The sequence below is a fragment of the Patella vulgata genome, chromosome 2, assembly GCF_932274485.2.
Source record: "Patella vulgata chromosome 2, xgPatVulg1.2, whole genome shotgun sequence".
NCBI classification, from domain to species: Eukaryota; Metazoa; Mollusca; class Gastropoda; family Patellidae; genus Patella; species Patella vulgata.
This window is the reverse complement of record NC_065880.2, coordinates 50,121,091-50,136,907: the sequence shown is the minus strand read 5'-3', so window position 1 is coordinate 50,136,907 and position 15,817 is coordinate 50,121,091. Positions and strand designations below refer to the sequence as shown.

The following is a 15,817-nucleotide window of genomic DNA, read 5'->3' as shown; positions in this document are numbered from 1 at the left end:
ATCATTATGAAGCCATCCTATGGACATTTATTAAGTTATGAGCTCTGCATTATAAAAAAAACCCATTATCTAGGACTTTTGGATTTTGATATATTAATAAAACATAATTTGTTTTCTAATTTAAGTCTATTGTACCGTACATAAACATAACATATGGCGATTATATGCACTGAATTTGCATTGATTGGCTGACTGGGGGGTCATCCATAGTACATATATAAATAAAAAAGCTCATTTTGAATTTTAATGAATTTGATTTTTAATTTATTAATATACTCTTTAAAAAAGTAGGAGATATTCAGAAACAATACAAAACTGCGGAAATGCACTGCTGTTTTTTATTAGAGGTAACCAGTGTTTGTTAATAACAGGCCAATTGCCTACACATGAACACTTATGGGCGACTTATCTGACGGCCCCATTTCAATCACAAAGAGATATACCATCAAAAGTGAAAATGGACGTTTTTGATTTTTGTCTTAATAATGAGTAATTGTTCCACCAATCCTCAGACATTCAGTAATTCGTGGTGGCATGCTCCTAATCAACCGTACAATCACGATTTGGGGCAATCTGACACACTCCTCTTGCAGTGCCACGGCCAATTCTTGCAGTGTTGACGTTGACGAACACGTCTCCCGATCAAATTAAACGTAACACATTAAAGCAAGGTTACGCTAAATAGTAAATTTATGCAAGAACCGATAGGAAAGCAAACATGGATAGATAAACCAGCACGCAGCAGTTTTCATCAACCCTTCCTTGAAGTGTCAAATTTCTTCAACGAACCCCTCCCACGTATATGGTGCTATTGCATGTCGCATGTGCAGCTCAGTGGTTCTGTTGGGGGCGATAAGTTCTTCATCTGTGAACATACTCTCAAAGCATGCCAAGTGTCCATGACTATTTATCATATCACAACCTGCATAGGTATTTGCATTTCAATATCCCCTACTTTTTTTGAAGAGTATACAACATGATTAGTTTTCTAAGCCTAACATTAAATATAAATAAAAAATTCTTATTTCTTATGTACCTTTTTCATTGTGCTATCGGTCATCTATTATAAATATATGCATATGTGAGATGTTGAAAATGTATTATGATCATGAATACCCATTGCTGTAAATATTATTACCATATGTGTTCTCTATTGTGTATTGAGTGAAGTTGTCAAACATATTGCATTTAGCTTTCAAATGCAGTTTAACTTTTCAGTAGCATTTTATGACAATGTTGATGAAACTACTGTAAAAAGAGAGCAAGTGTGAGCTACCTTCCTGTTCTCTAGGTTAAATGTACGGGTGTCATGAGTTTGTAAGGAGAGCTCCGTGGTTGTAAGTGGCTATATTTAGACACCTTATACACATGGTAATTTTAAATTACACATGAATGGTATGGACACGATTTTACACAGACTATTGCACAACACGCATACAGCTATGTGTACTTTATATATGTCTTGGTAAACATGTATATAGCTTACATTATCACATGATATTTATTCACCAATAATATTCCCCGACTATTGGATTTCTCTTCTAGTAGGTCGGTCTCCCAGAATTTCAATATTTTTCCTAGCATTCATGTATGTCTGGCACTATACAGCAACAATAAAAAAAAAATCATGATGACTTCTGAATATTGTGATTTCCAATGCACATACCTAGAATTTTTGTTGGTTATGTATGTGGTGAGAGCATTTGAACTAATGTGTTTTATTATTTAGTGTGTGCGCCTTTTGTTGAAATTTATTTCTAAACTAATCCGTTAGAAAGTTTACCTAATGGACTAGTCTGGAAGGATGACTTAGAGATAAATAGAATAATAATGAAAGAAGCTAGACTGGGGAGTAATTCCAAATGCTGAATACATTAATACACTTTAAGTCATATTCACCATGGTCATGTCACAGTGACACCGTTGTGACCCAGTTTCATTAAAAAAAAAAAATTAGGCCCATGTCTGTCTTGTCGTGTTACATGCTTGGAAGATATTGGTCAGCTACTAAGGCTTAATATCAGCGATTGTATTTCAATATGGTTATTAGGTGCATGAGAACACCCCACAAAATGTTCCTAAATATATTATATCTTTTTTGAAACTTTGACAATATTCAGCTGTTTAGATTTTTTGTGTGGGTAAATTAAAGAAGGTATTTGTAACCCTGAATTGACAAAGGATCTTTATATCACCCATTTGTATCATGACTTGAACAAGATATGAATGATGATGTATAGTATGATATTTGACATTTAATTACATATTTGGCACATTGTATGGAAGGTATATAATTTATCAAGTATAAAACATCTTTATATATTACAAACATGGTTTGAAACTGGTTATACACTGAATAATAAATGCACTACATGTGTGTATATAAGTAGGTTATGTGATTAAAAAGTTATGTCATTTGATCAAATAGATATCGAAATTGATTTATTTGAAAGTGTTAGCTAAATGTCTCTTTTGAAAAAAAAAAAGTCATTTATAATAATGCTGCTGTAGAACCAACTGGGGGGCAAATGGTTAATGCGTTGCATCACAAGGACTGTCATTGAGTCAAGTGGAGTGGTTTCGCCTGTCCAACCTCGTGGCTTGTCTCCGGGTCCTCCGCTTTCCACCCACTGATTAAGACCGCTACCCGCAAGCGAATTATTGAAATTGGACCATGTGTTACTGTTAGTCTAGAAATTACCTAGTTTGTATCGAGTGGACATTAAACCCTAGTTCTCTCTCTTTATTAGGTGAATGCCTTGATGGAGTTTGATGATGAGCATTTTCTGCTTGGGCTATATAGATAATGAGTTTGATTGCTCAATTCTTTACAAAAAGATAAATGGGCATTTATTTATTTTGGAATTGACAGGGTGATACATCAGATTGGCTGTTGGCTTGGGATTTTTTTAATTCAATCAAACATATATTAAAATGGACTGAACAACAGTCATATAGCTTATATTATATAAGTCAGCTTTAAAGCATTCTCTGTATTAGATTCATTAATACATTAGATATCACGTCATCAAAATCTGATTTCCTGGTATGTGTATACCACTATTTTAAAATGGCTTGACATTTTTGAACTCAAAAGAAAAATAAAAAATAAATATATGTTTTTTTGTTTTGTGGGAATTCAGTCTGTCTTTGTTGAAAATTTGAAGTTTATAGATAAAGCCAGTGTTGAGATCTAACCGATTTTGTGTACCACTATCAACACATTACAGTTAGCCAAAGATTCAACTACAATTGGTAATCAAGCCAACTTCCACTTAATATTTCATAATGTAAATTTAATTGTTAGCGGTTGAACTAACATATCTGATCAACCCAATTCAATAAATGGTCTAAATCATGTAATTCCTTTGGTTCAACAGATGTTACATTGTCTAGGTCTTAGTTATAGTTGTATTCTAATAATTATCAATGCAAAATGTCTACTTAAAATGTACCATTGTGGGTGGTCTAACATGTTTGCTTTAGATCATAAGGTCTGTCATTGAGTTTATTAGTGTTGTTTAGATCCCAAGCTTGTACGTGAGGTGGAGTAGGGACAGATGGGTCGCCTGTCCAAACTTGTGGGTTTTCTCCGGTTCCTCCTGTTTTGTACCACAGTTAAAGATCCCCATGTTCCATATTAGTCCCAAAATGACCGAGTTCATGTTGAGTTGACGTTCGACCCCATTTCTCTCACTCTGCTTTCTATGTAGAAGTATCTTTATCTGTCATATAGCACATCAGAGACCAGAGTAGTACATTATATGTATATTTATGTTGTAATTGTGTAAAAGAAAGTGTGTGTTATATTTCCATGGGAACCACTCAACTGTCCTTGGAAGCAGAGAAACATGACTATGATGTTAAATATTGAAATACCAACTACATTTCATAACAGGAAATGGATCCGAAACCAGGGGCAAGAAGGAGAAGTTGTTTGCAAGGGTGATCAAGGAAGGCAATGGACCCCAATTTGAAATGAAATAGAATGAAATGAAATGAAATGGGGTTTAACGTCCTACTGTTCTACTCCGAACTGGGCTAATGAAGACGGGCATACGCTATACAGTGTGCTATGAGGGAAATTTTGCCCAGACAGCAGCACCACGGCCTACTCTTATATTGAATTCTAACTGTCAAGCATCTTTTACGTGCACGCCAATGTGTAGGCCTACACGGGACCTCATTTTTCCATCCCATCTGAACGACTAGACAGCTGTCCTTGTCATTGTCTCTGTCCTGCATCACTGGATGAACTTTCTCGGCCAATGAAACCTCCAGGCTAGCGAGCTAGCGTCTTACCTACTTAGCCACCGTGACCCCCTCACTTTGAAAGTCCAATTATGTGTAATTGCAAAATAACAAAATTTTGATAACCTCTATACTCTAGCCCCTATACAGTGTTAATACCAGAAGATATTCAGTCTATTTATTGCATATATTTCAGGTATGAGGCTGGTAGTACAAGAGGAGATAAAGTGGATTAACACAACTATTGATTGAAGAGAAGAAAAAAACTCAAGGTCTGGCCCGAGGACTATAAAAGTGTTCATTATTTATTAATAAGACAACTTATCAGGCGTTACTATTTATTCTGGTGTGGGAAAGGTAGGTATGGAAGATAAGACTCTTAAAGGAGGTGGTCGCACTTAATTCACATACATATTTAACAAGGTCAATTTTATTTAACACACCTAGTACACGTTTGATCAATCATTTACTATTGATTTGATCTTATTGATTAAAAACAGTGATGTGATAAATGTGATAGAGATGTACAAGAAGTAGGTGAAAAGTATTTAAAAAGCAATACACTATATGTATGAAAGCTCCAGTATGCCAAAATCATGATTAGTATAGATCAGAATTAGCAGTTGTCCAATAGAAAGACTGTACACATGATTTACAAAAAAAAAGAAAAAAGCCATTTTTCAGCGTGGGGATGCCATATTGAATGATTGGGCAGTATTGATGACACCATATTAAGGGTATTGCTTGAACGGTGGCACCAATATGTTTTCAAAAAATTTGATCAGAGTCAAATTCGTCATCACCTTTTGTTAGAATATAGAACCAGGAATAAAATAATCATTCCATCTTTGTTTGTGGTATGGTCTCCCTGTAACTTAATGTAACTTGTTAAATCAAACTTAGTAAATTTGACCTTAGTATACATTTAAAATGTCTGGTGTTGCTAAGTGGGAATTTCCCTCTAGTTATGTTGACATATTATAGTAATTGACCTTGGAGTCTGAAGGCAGACAAGATGAAATATGACAAATTGATTCACTTGATTCGCTCCAACTATTCAATTTCACGGTGCTTGAAACTAAATTGGTATCCGTCAGAGATAGATATGTAATTTTCAATTTCAAACATGTGATGTGATTTTAATACATATATTAAAGAAGTTTGTGTGCATAGTGTATAACGAATTTAGAATATTTATACAGTAGACAGAATTGAATTTAAATTTCTAAACTTCTGTATACATAATTGTTTACACACGCCCCCTTATATTACCATATAATTTAAACAGACAGACATATTGATCAGCACTACAAGTTATATCTATATCATGTATTTGTGTTTTTATAAGCCCACATTTTCATGTGGATGTATGTTGTCGTCGCCCCTGTCCGTCCGTCCACAATTTGTTTGTGAACACTCAACAGGTCACAATTTTCAACTGATTTTGACAAAACTTAAAATATAGGTCTATCTCCCAAAGATCTCGGTTCCTTATGATATTGGCATTTATCGGACCATAATTTCATGGTTTATGGCCCCTGATTATACGAAAAATCACTTTTTTTTAGCTTGTGGGCACCCTAGAGGTCACAATTTTGATCCGATTTTGATGAAACTTGAAATGCATGTTTATAACCCGAATATCTTGTTTCCTTTCGATATTCGCGCATATCGGACGTATATGCCTCTGATTGTATGAAAAATCGTGTTTTTAGTTTGTGGTCCCTCTAGAGATTACAATTTTTATCCGATTTAAAAAAACATTTTAGTATATCACCATTACACCCTAATGATGGTTGAGTTCTAATTTCGTGAACATCGGATCAAAACTGCTGTACAAAATGGCCGCCCACTGTACGCAAATAGTGTAAAATATGGTATATCAGGGTTGTGGACCCTCTAGTGGTCACAATTTTCATCTGATTTTGATGAAACTTGGAATACAGGTTTATATCCCAAAGATCTTGGTTCCTTTTGATATTCACGCATATCGGATTGTAACTTCCTGAATTATGGCCCCTGATTGTACAAAAAATTGCGCTTTTAACTTGTGGTCCCTCTAGAGGTCACAATTTTTATGCGATATAAAAAAAAATGTTTTAGTAAATCACCATTAGACCCTAATGATAGTTGAGTTCGAATTTCGTGAAAATTGCACCAAAACTGTCAAACAAAATGGCCGCCCCATGTAAGCAAATAGAGGCCACAATTTTGAAATCGATTTTGATGAAACTTGAAATGCATGTTTATAACCCAAAGATCTTCGTTCCTTTCAATCGTAACTTCTGGAATTATGGCCCCTGATCGTTAAAAAAAATCGCATTTTTGACTTGTGGATTCTCTAGAGGTCACACTTTGAAATATATCACAATTCCACCATAATGAAGGTTGAATTAAAATTTTGGGAAAATCGAAATGAAACTGATTTACAAAATGGCCGCTTTTTGTACGCAAATTGTGTAAAAGTATGTAACACGAATGTTGTGGACCCTCTAGAGGTCACAATTTTTTTCCGATTTTGATTGTACAAAAAATTGCTTTTGTTTTTAGCTTGTTCTCTATACATCTCTTGCAAAATGTGGGCGTAACATTTTATAGTACATTTGGGCATAATATACTAAAGAAAGCACCACAGTCTTCATTAGCCAGGTTGGGGCAGAAAAATAGGGTGTTAAAGTCATTTCCATGTGTTCTAGAGAAGGGTAAGCATACCCTGCCTCATTGACCTTTTCCACCACTACTGTAAGCTAACCGGAGCAATATTTTGGTCCAAGATTTCTAAAGTTGAACCAACCGGTTGAAGAGTTTTCAATTGCTTTTACTTTTATATTTGTTTTAACACGAAGGTGTTTAATGTTAGATATGTAAATGGGGCTGTTGATTTAAATTTCAGATGATGCCTGATGAGGATGTTAAGATGAATTATGATATGATGTATTATATTCTAATGGTACCAAGTACAGCTATTGTTTTAGGCATTTGTTTATTTTTTCGATGGCTTGGACTGAAATTTTTTGAACACAATTAAATCAATTATGTGACATTAATAGGACTAAAAAGCAGACTTGTGTGTATCTGTGGAGTTGGATTATGTGAATGCATAAATTAAATCTAGATATACAAACAATGTAACATATCTTTTTCATTATGTACATATACATTCCTCATTGTGTTTTAACATTAAATTTTTATATAACTATAAGATATATTTCATTTCTTTAATTGTATATGGGGCTCTGGTGGAGATGGCAGAGTGTTGGCTGTAGATCACAATGCCTGTTATCTATCTAAGTAAGTCAAGGCTTCTCTCCTGGGTTTTGTGCTTGACAGTGAGTGTTATTGCCATTCTGCACACAGAGATCCATCTACTTCATACTTTGAAAATAAATCTCTGTTCTGAAAGGCCGCCATATCGCAAATGTGTAGGCCTATACAGTTTTGTAATGCGGTTCGAATCTTTTTCGCATTTGGCATACACCCAAAGACTAAATAAACCAAAAATACTCAATTCCATTAAATAGAAGTAGAATATATACTTCTCAAAAGACTCGAAGTATACTTAGTGTTTTCGACTAAAATTGTCGATTTAGGACTTAAAATGTCGGTGAACTAGCTTAGTGTCTGTTCTCAAGCGGAGCTAACTGTAGACAGACAGCCTTAGTATCATTGCCTACTTAACATCATTTTCTCCAGGGTCCTAGATTTCCTTCCATATCTAAATAGCCTTTATGTGCAGGGGGTTGGGTGGGCAAGGTCTGTTATTGAATCAAGTGGTGTGGTTTTGATTCCCAGATTGTAAGGAGTAGTGTCGTCTATCCAACCTTGTGGGTCCCATTTCTCTCTTTCCCTCTATTTTAAAATTGTAAACAAATTATTGTCCCCCGCCTTTCGAAGAAAGCAGGGGACTATTAAAATGGGTTCGTCTGTCTGTCCGTCACACTTTTTGGGACACAATAACTCTCTTCCTAATTGAGCTAGAATGTTCAAACTTGGTGTATGTGTTTATTAGGTCAATGCCTTGATGGAGTTCGAAGATGAGCATTTTCCGCTTAGGGTAAGCAGAGATAAGCAATTTGATTGGTTGATGCTTTGGGACACGATAACTCTCTTCCTAATTGGGCTAGAATGTTCAAACTTGGTGTATGTGTTGATTAGGTCAATGCCTTGATGGAGTTCGATAGGTCAATGCCTTGATGGAGTTCGAAGATAAGCAATTTGATTGGTTGATACTTTGGGGCACGATAACTCTCTTCCTAATTGAGCTAGAATGTTCAAACTTGGTGTATGTGTTGATTAGGTCAATGCCTTGATGGAGTTCGAAGATGAGCATTTTCCGCTTAGGGTAAGCAGAGATAAGCAATTTGATTGGTTGATGCTTTGGGACACGATAACTTTAGTTCTAATTAAGTGAGATTGATGAAACTTGGTGTATAGTTTCATTACAGTAATACCTTGACTAAGTTTGATAATGAGCATTTTCTGCTCAGGGTAAGCAGAGCGATACGCAATTTGATTGGTCGAGACTTTGGAAAACAATAACTCTCCTACTTTGATTGTCCCCCGCCTTTCGAAGAAAGCAGGGAACTATTAAAATGGGTTCGTCCGTCTGTCTGTTTGTCTGTCTGTCCGTTCCGCTTATGGTAAGCAGAGATAAACAATTTGATTGGTTGATCTTCGAATTGAGTAAATGTTCATGCTTATTGTCCCCCGCCTTGTGAAGAAAGCAGGGAACTATTAAAATGGGTTCGTCCGTCTGTCTGTTTGTCTGTCCGTTCCGCTTAGGGTAAGCAGAGATAAACAATTTGATTGGTTGATGCTTTGGGACACTATAACTTTAGTTCTAATTAAGTAGATAAACAATTTGATTGGTTGATGCTTTTATTTTTTAATTTGCAACCTAGAACTGTTGTCAACAAAGATTTTCTAGGTGGGAATTCCTTACCACTGCTTGTTTAAGAGTTAACTGCACTCCGTAAACCCATCTTCATTAACCCAATCGGGGCATAAAAGTAGGATGCTAATCACTATCTCATTTATCATTGGGTATCATGTTGTTATATTTTTTTTTTTGTCCCCCGCCTTTCGAAGAAAGCAAGGGACTATTAAAATGGGTTCGTCTGTCTGTCACATTTTTTGGGACACAATAACTCTCCTAATTGACCTAGAATGTTCAAACTTGGTGTAGGTGTTTATTAGGTCAATGCCTTGATGGAGTTCGAAGATGAGCATTTTCTTCTTAGGGTAAGCAGAGATAAGCAATTTGATTGATTGATGCTTTGGGACACGATAACTTTAGTTCTAATTAAGTGAGAGTGATGAAACTTGGTGTATATTTTCATTACATCAATACCTTGACTCAGTTAGATGATGAAAATTGTCTGCTTAGGCTAAAGCTAAGCAAAGATAAACAATTTCCTTGGTCGATGCTTTGGGACAAGATAACTTTGATTCTATCTGATAGAGAGTGATGAAACTTCGTGTATAGTTGATAATCAGTTTGATTGTTCGATACTTTTGAAAAAAATATATGTGCGATTAATTAATATGTGTCATCTATTTATTTGGGGATTTCGGCGGGGGACATCAGCCTCACTGTTGGCTTGTTGAAATAGAAAATGCAGATTAGTCTTGAAGAGACCTGGTAATGGTTAAGTGGATGTTAACCCCATTTCTCTTTCTATCTATTAATGGTACATATATTCCAACAGACTCCAGAGAGATAAATAAATATATTTTATAAGTTTCTATGGAGTAGTAGAGATTTATGTTCTATTTATTCCCTCCCTCCTCTCTTTCTTATGCATGTAAACATCCTGTCTGGGTTAAAGTATATCGATATCCCTATTATATCAACCCGAAAAATGTTGACCATGGTTGAAATTGATTTCTCCATGATTGCAGTTTCCCGAAAATATACAGATATATATTGTATGGTAGTTTTCAAAATGTGTCGGTGAAAGCTACAGACATGTACTTTTGATAAGAGAGTGACATTGTATATATGTCAACCACTAAGGACTTTAAAACAACCCAGTTTTACTGTGTCTGTGAGATTGTAAAATCAATACAGTAAAATGATCTTCTGTTCAGTTATTAAGCTACTTACTCTGTGCAGGTGCTAATTTATTGACGTGTATGACTGACAATATTAAATGCTCTGCTGCTAAAATGTCTTTTCCACTGAGTAAAAATAAAAAGTGAAATGTACAAAGTCCTACTACCGATAATGATCAAGTCAAATTTTAAAAGTCACATGTAATATGTCAAATGAAAACAAATTTATTGTCTAATGAAATTTATTTATTACATCGCAACCATGTTTGATCTTACACAAGATATTTCACAGATACATTTAACATTTTCACTCAAATTGTTCTCTACGCTTTCCACATTGCATCTTATGCATAGCAATTAGCAATAACTTTGATATATGGAGGATGTCACATGAATACCAGTCTCCAATAAGGCTCTGTCAAGCTAGCAGACATCAGTGTAGCAGCCAATAAGAATGCAACTTGCCAGAAGACGAGAAATTGGGTCATAGCGCATGTAGGATAGAATACCTTTCGTGGACACCTTATTTTACTCTTTAAGTCACAGTCTTTCATGCAGCTGATGAATGGTTAAAATGAAGAACAGAACAAATAGGAAGGTTACTACACAAACAAATTCAAAGAATTTAGAATAAAGAGATTATAAAATATACTTGTTATGTCCAATTTTGGACATAAAATGATGTAAATATCTCTCTACATAGTAAATGTCTAATATGCTTGATACGTTTTAATGTCAAAGTCTGCTTTGTTTTGTTGTGCAGAACAGTCAAAAAAGTTCATGCCGGTAATACCATCTTGCCTTTTTATACATGATCGGATTAGAAGTGGGTCTTTAATAGCTTAATTCAATAGTAGACTTTTTATAATATAATTGAGATCAAATTAAAACAACAAGCTGGCAAACTTTTTATTCCATAGATCAAATAATACATACATTTATATTGTCTAGACATTTCAAAGATATAATATTGAATTTTTGATTGAACTACCCTACATTCTTTCTGTCTTATCCTGTATATTAACATATACCCAGTCATACTTATGTGCTATGTTATGCATCATATTATTATGTTAATATAGTATTGTCTATAGATATGTCCTTGTCTTGGTTTCTAGAGCGGAATAGAAGATAAGCAGCATTAAACAGTGATCAGCCCGAGGCAAGTTAGCTACACACTTTTTGATCTCAGCTCAAATAATATGATCATTTAGCCATATATGATAGAATACCAGTATGTATATAGATTCTAATAATTCTTAGCTGTGGTATATTGTTATGTCTGTTATTTTACAGTATCTTCATTTTACTTGATTCAAATAGAGTTTGTAAAATTTATTAGTGGAGAGTTATTTCTTGGTTATTTCAATTAAGCAGTTCAGTAGCAGTATATTATTTAAAAACCCACATACATATAGACAGAAATAAGGAAGAACCCTATTGAAATTCATCATTTTCTTCAATTAAAGAAAAACAAAGGATATATAATATGCTGTTATTGGTAACGGCTTTATCTATAGTCTATTTATTAATTCTTCCTATTCTTTCACAGAAAGCATGGACTATTAAGATGGGTTCATTCATCTGTTGGTCATATCTAAATAGCAGTGAATGCTTACAATGTCGGGGGGTTGTATCATATTGTCTGTCATTGAGTCAATTGGCAGGGTTTCTATTTCCCGGTTGTACGTGACAAGGAATAGGGTTGCCTGTCCAACCTCATGGGTTTTCTCCTGGTCCTCCGGTTTCCTCGCACTGCAAAAGACCCCTACGCGCAAGCGAATTCTTGAAATAAAATTGAACCATGTGTTAATCCCGAAATGACCTAGTTTGTGTCAAGTGGACGTTAAACCTGATTTCTCCCTCTCTGCTTACAATGTCTGTGATTTTGTCTTGATCTTGTTCATTTCTGCACTTTGTATTTAAACCACATTAATTGGCTCGGCTAGGATTTTATTGAACTTTGGTCATAAAGCAAAGCTGTAAAAAAAAAAAAACATTTTGGGTTTTAAATTTATTATTCTTGTTTTAAATAGCTAGAGTTTTCTCTTTTTTACTTAGTACCTGTAGATAACACCCCTATATTTTGTATTAACAATTACATCGACAGAAAAAAGAACATTTTTAAATTGATTTTCAATTTTGATGAAATGAGTCTCACTTGTCTAATCAAGAGCATGTAGTATGTCTATCCAACTTCCTATATATATATTGCCAATACACGTCTGGCATGGTGAGAAGTTTCAGATTATATTTATCAATAATTCATACATTCTTTTACACCAATTACTTCTTTTACATCCATCAGCGACAAGTTGATATGAAAGGTGACAAGATTTTTTTTCTAATTTGGGAATAAGACCTTGTTTTGTCTCAAACCAACGTTAAATCAAATTTAAAGAAAGAAAGCATCACTGCAACCAATTTAATCAAATTTTAACCCTTAAAGTACCAGACTTTTTGATTGTTGCATCTTAATGTAATGTTATATTTTTATGGGCTCATAAAGTTCCAGACTTCATAATTATTGCATCTTAATGTAATGTTATATTTTTAAGGGCTCATAACTTTAAAGTTATTACGTATCGAAAATTACACCTTACCTTTATTTTGTAGACTTTATGATTGTTGCATCTTAATGTAATGTTATATTTTTATGGGCTCATAAAGTTCCAGACTTCATGATTATTGCATCTTAATGTAATGTTATATTTTTAAGGGCTCATAACTTTAAAGTTATTACGTATCGAAAATTACACCTTACCTTTATTTTGTAAAAAATTGAAAGGGGTTTGACAATGGGTTTGAAATACAAAATTCAAAACCAAAATTGCCCTTGATTTGTTTTGTCTTAAAACACTTGAAATAATATTAATCTTTTCCAGGATTTTCAAATATAATAAAATGCTTTTTGCGAAATTTAAAATTGCTGTAGATTTAGTTCAGTTTTTTATGCATGCCTTGAGGCAATCATCAGTCATATAGCACTGCATGATTTGCCCATGAATTTTATTGTAAATTTTCGGTTAAACTTAAAGATACATTCCCGCGTACAAACTGGGTGATTTAATGGTATAATGGACTAAAAACATATTCAAACTAATTAATTTGTCATAATTTTGCTTCAAATCCTTCTTAAACATTGTAATTGCGAAGGAATGTCCTGCTATAAAAATATTGGATATCAGAAGCTCATAAGACCACAACATAATGTTGATTTAAATTGACATATAATGTTTTCTGGATGATATTAAGTTAGAGACTTAGTTACTTTAATCTAGTGTTATTCTGAGATGACTGTGAATGGTGGTGTGGCTATTAAATATAAATGAGAAATAGATGATTGCATGACAGTGACTGCCCTTGTAGTAGTCTGTGATGTCATCCTCATAATGTGACGGCAACTGCCTTGTAGTAGTCTGTGATGTCATCCACATAATGTGACGGTGACTGCCTTGTAGTAGTCTGTGATGTCATCCACATGGTGTGACAGTGACTGCCCTTGCAGTTGTCTGTTATGTCATTGACATGGTTTACATATACATGTATATATAGTTTGTTTTTTCTGTTGTTTTTTATACGCCCACATTTTCATATGGACGTATACTGTCGTCGCCCCTTTCTGTCTGTCCGTCCATTCGTCCACAATTTGTTTGTGGACACTACATAAGTCACAATTTTTATCCGATTTTGACGAAACTTGAAATCTCGGTTCCTTTCGATATTGGCATGTATCGGACCGTAACTTCATGGATTATGGCTCCTGATTGTAGAGGTCACAATTTTGATCCGTTTTTATACGCCCACATTTTCATCTGTCCCTCCACAATTGTTTGTGGACACTCTACCGGTCACAATTCTTATCCGATTTTGACGAAACTTGAAATATAGGTTTATCTCCAAAAGATCTTGGTTGCTTTAGATATTGGCATGTATCGGATCAAAACTTCATGGATTATGGCCCCTGATTGTTTGAAAAATCACGTTTTTAGCTTGTGGATCCACTAGAGGTCACAATTTTGAACCGAATTTGAAATGCATGTTTATAACCCAAAGATCTTGGTTGCATTCGATATTCACGCATATCGGATCGTAAAAAGCCATTCGAATATATCACCGTTACACCGTATTGAAGGTTGAGTCGAATTTCGTGAAAATCAGACCAAAAATGCCCTCCTTGTACGCTAATATGGTATATCAAGGTTGTGGACCCTCTCTAGAGGTCACAATTTTAATCCAATTTTGATGAAACTTGAAATGCATGTTTATACCCAAAGATCTTAGTTGCTTTCGATATTCGGGCATATTGGATTGTTACTTCCTGAATTATGGCCCCTGATTGGTTGAAAAATCACGTTTTTAGCTTGTAGCCCCTCTAGAGGTCACAACTTTTATCTGATTTAAAGAAACGTTTGAATATATCACCGTTACACTATAATGTCGGATGAGTTCAAATTTCATGTACAGGTTGAGTCGAATTTCATGAAAATCGGACCAAAACTGCCGGACAAAATGCCCTACCCTTGTACGCTAATATGGTATATTTAGGTTGTGGACCCTCTAGAGGTCACAATTTGAATTCAATTTTGATGATACTTGAAATGCATGTTTATAACCCAAAGATCTTAGTTGCTTTCAATATTAGGGCATATTGGATTGTAACTTCCTGAATTATGGCCCCTGATTGGTCGAAAAATCGCGTTTTTAGCTTGTGGCCCCTCTAGAGGTCACAATTTTTATCTGATTTAAAAAAACGTTCACATATATCACCAATACACTGTGATGTTGGATGAGTTCGAATTTCATGAAAATCGGACCAAAACTGGTATCTGGTATATCAAGGTTGTGGTCTAGAGATCACAATTTTGAACTGATTTTGATGAAACTTGACATGCATGTTTATAACCCAAAGATCTTTGTTCCTTTCGATATTCGCGCATATCGGTCCCTATAGAGGTCACAATTATTCGATTTATAAAAAAACATTCGAATATATCACTGTTACACCGTAATGTTAGTTGAGTTGTGGACCCTCTAGAAATCACAATTTTGATCCGATTTGGATGAAACTTGGTTTATTTCGATATTCGCGCATATCGGATCGTAACTTCCTGAATTATAGCCCCTGAATGTACGGAAAATCATATTTTTAGCTTGTGGATTCTCTAGAGGTCACAATTTTTTATTTTCCGATTTTAAAAACCATTTAAATTCATCACCATTCCACCATAATGAAGGTTGAATTCGTATTTCGGGAAAATCGAAATGGAACTGCCTGACAAAATGGTTGCTCTCCTTGCACGCAAATAGTGTAAAAGTATGTAATACCATGGTTGTGGACCCTCTCTAGAAGTCACAATATTTATCTGATTTTGATGAAACTTAAAATATATCTTTATATCCCAAATATCTCAGTCCTTTTCGATATTCTCACATTTCAGACCATAACTTCCTGGATTATGGTCCCTGATTGTATGAAAAACCACTTTTTGTCTTCAGCCTTTCAAAGAAA

At 34.6% G+C, this 15,817-nt stretch overlaps 1 long non-coding RNA gene across 1 annotated transcript in view; it reads left to right on the top strand.

Moving 5' to 3' along the window:
- LOC130010903 (uncharacterized) overlaps positions 1 to 7,453 on the top strand; it is a 45,742-nt gene extending 38,289 nt beyond the window's left edge. The window contains exons 3-4 of the long non-coding RNA XR_008786193.1: positions 4,448 to 4,608; positions 7,145 to 7,453. This is a non-coding gene — a long non-coding RNA (uncharacterized LOC130010903). The remainder of the gene's footprint in view (positions 1 to 4,447; positions 4,609 to 7,144) is intronic.
- The last annotated feature ends 8,364 nt before the right edge of the window (positions 7,454 to 15,817 follow it).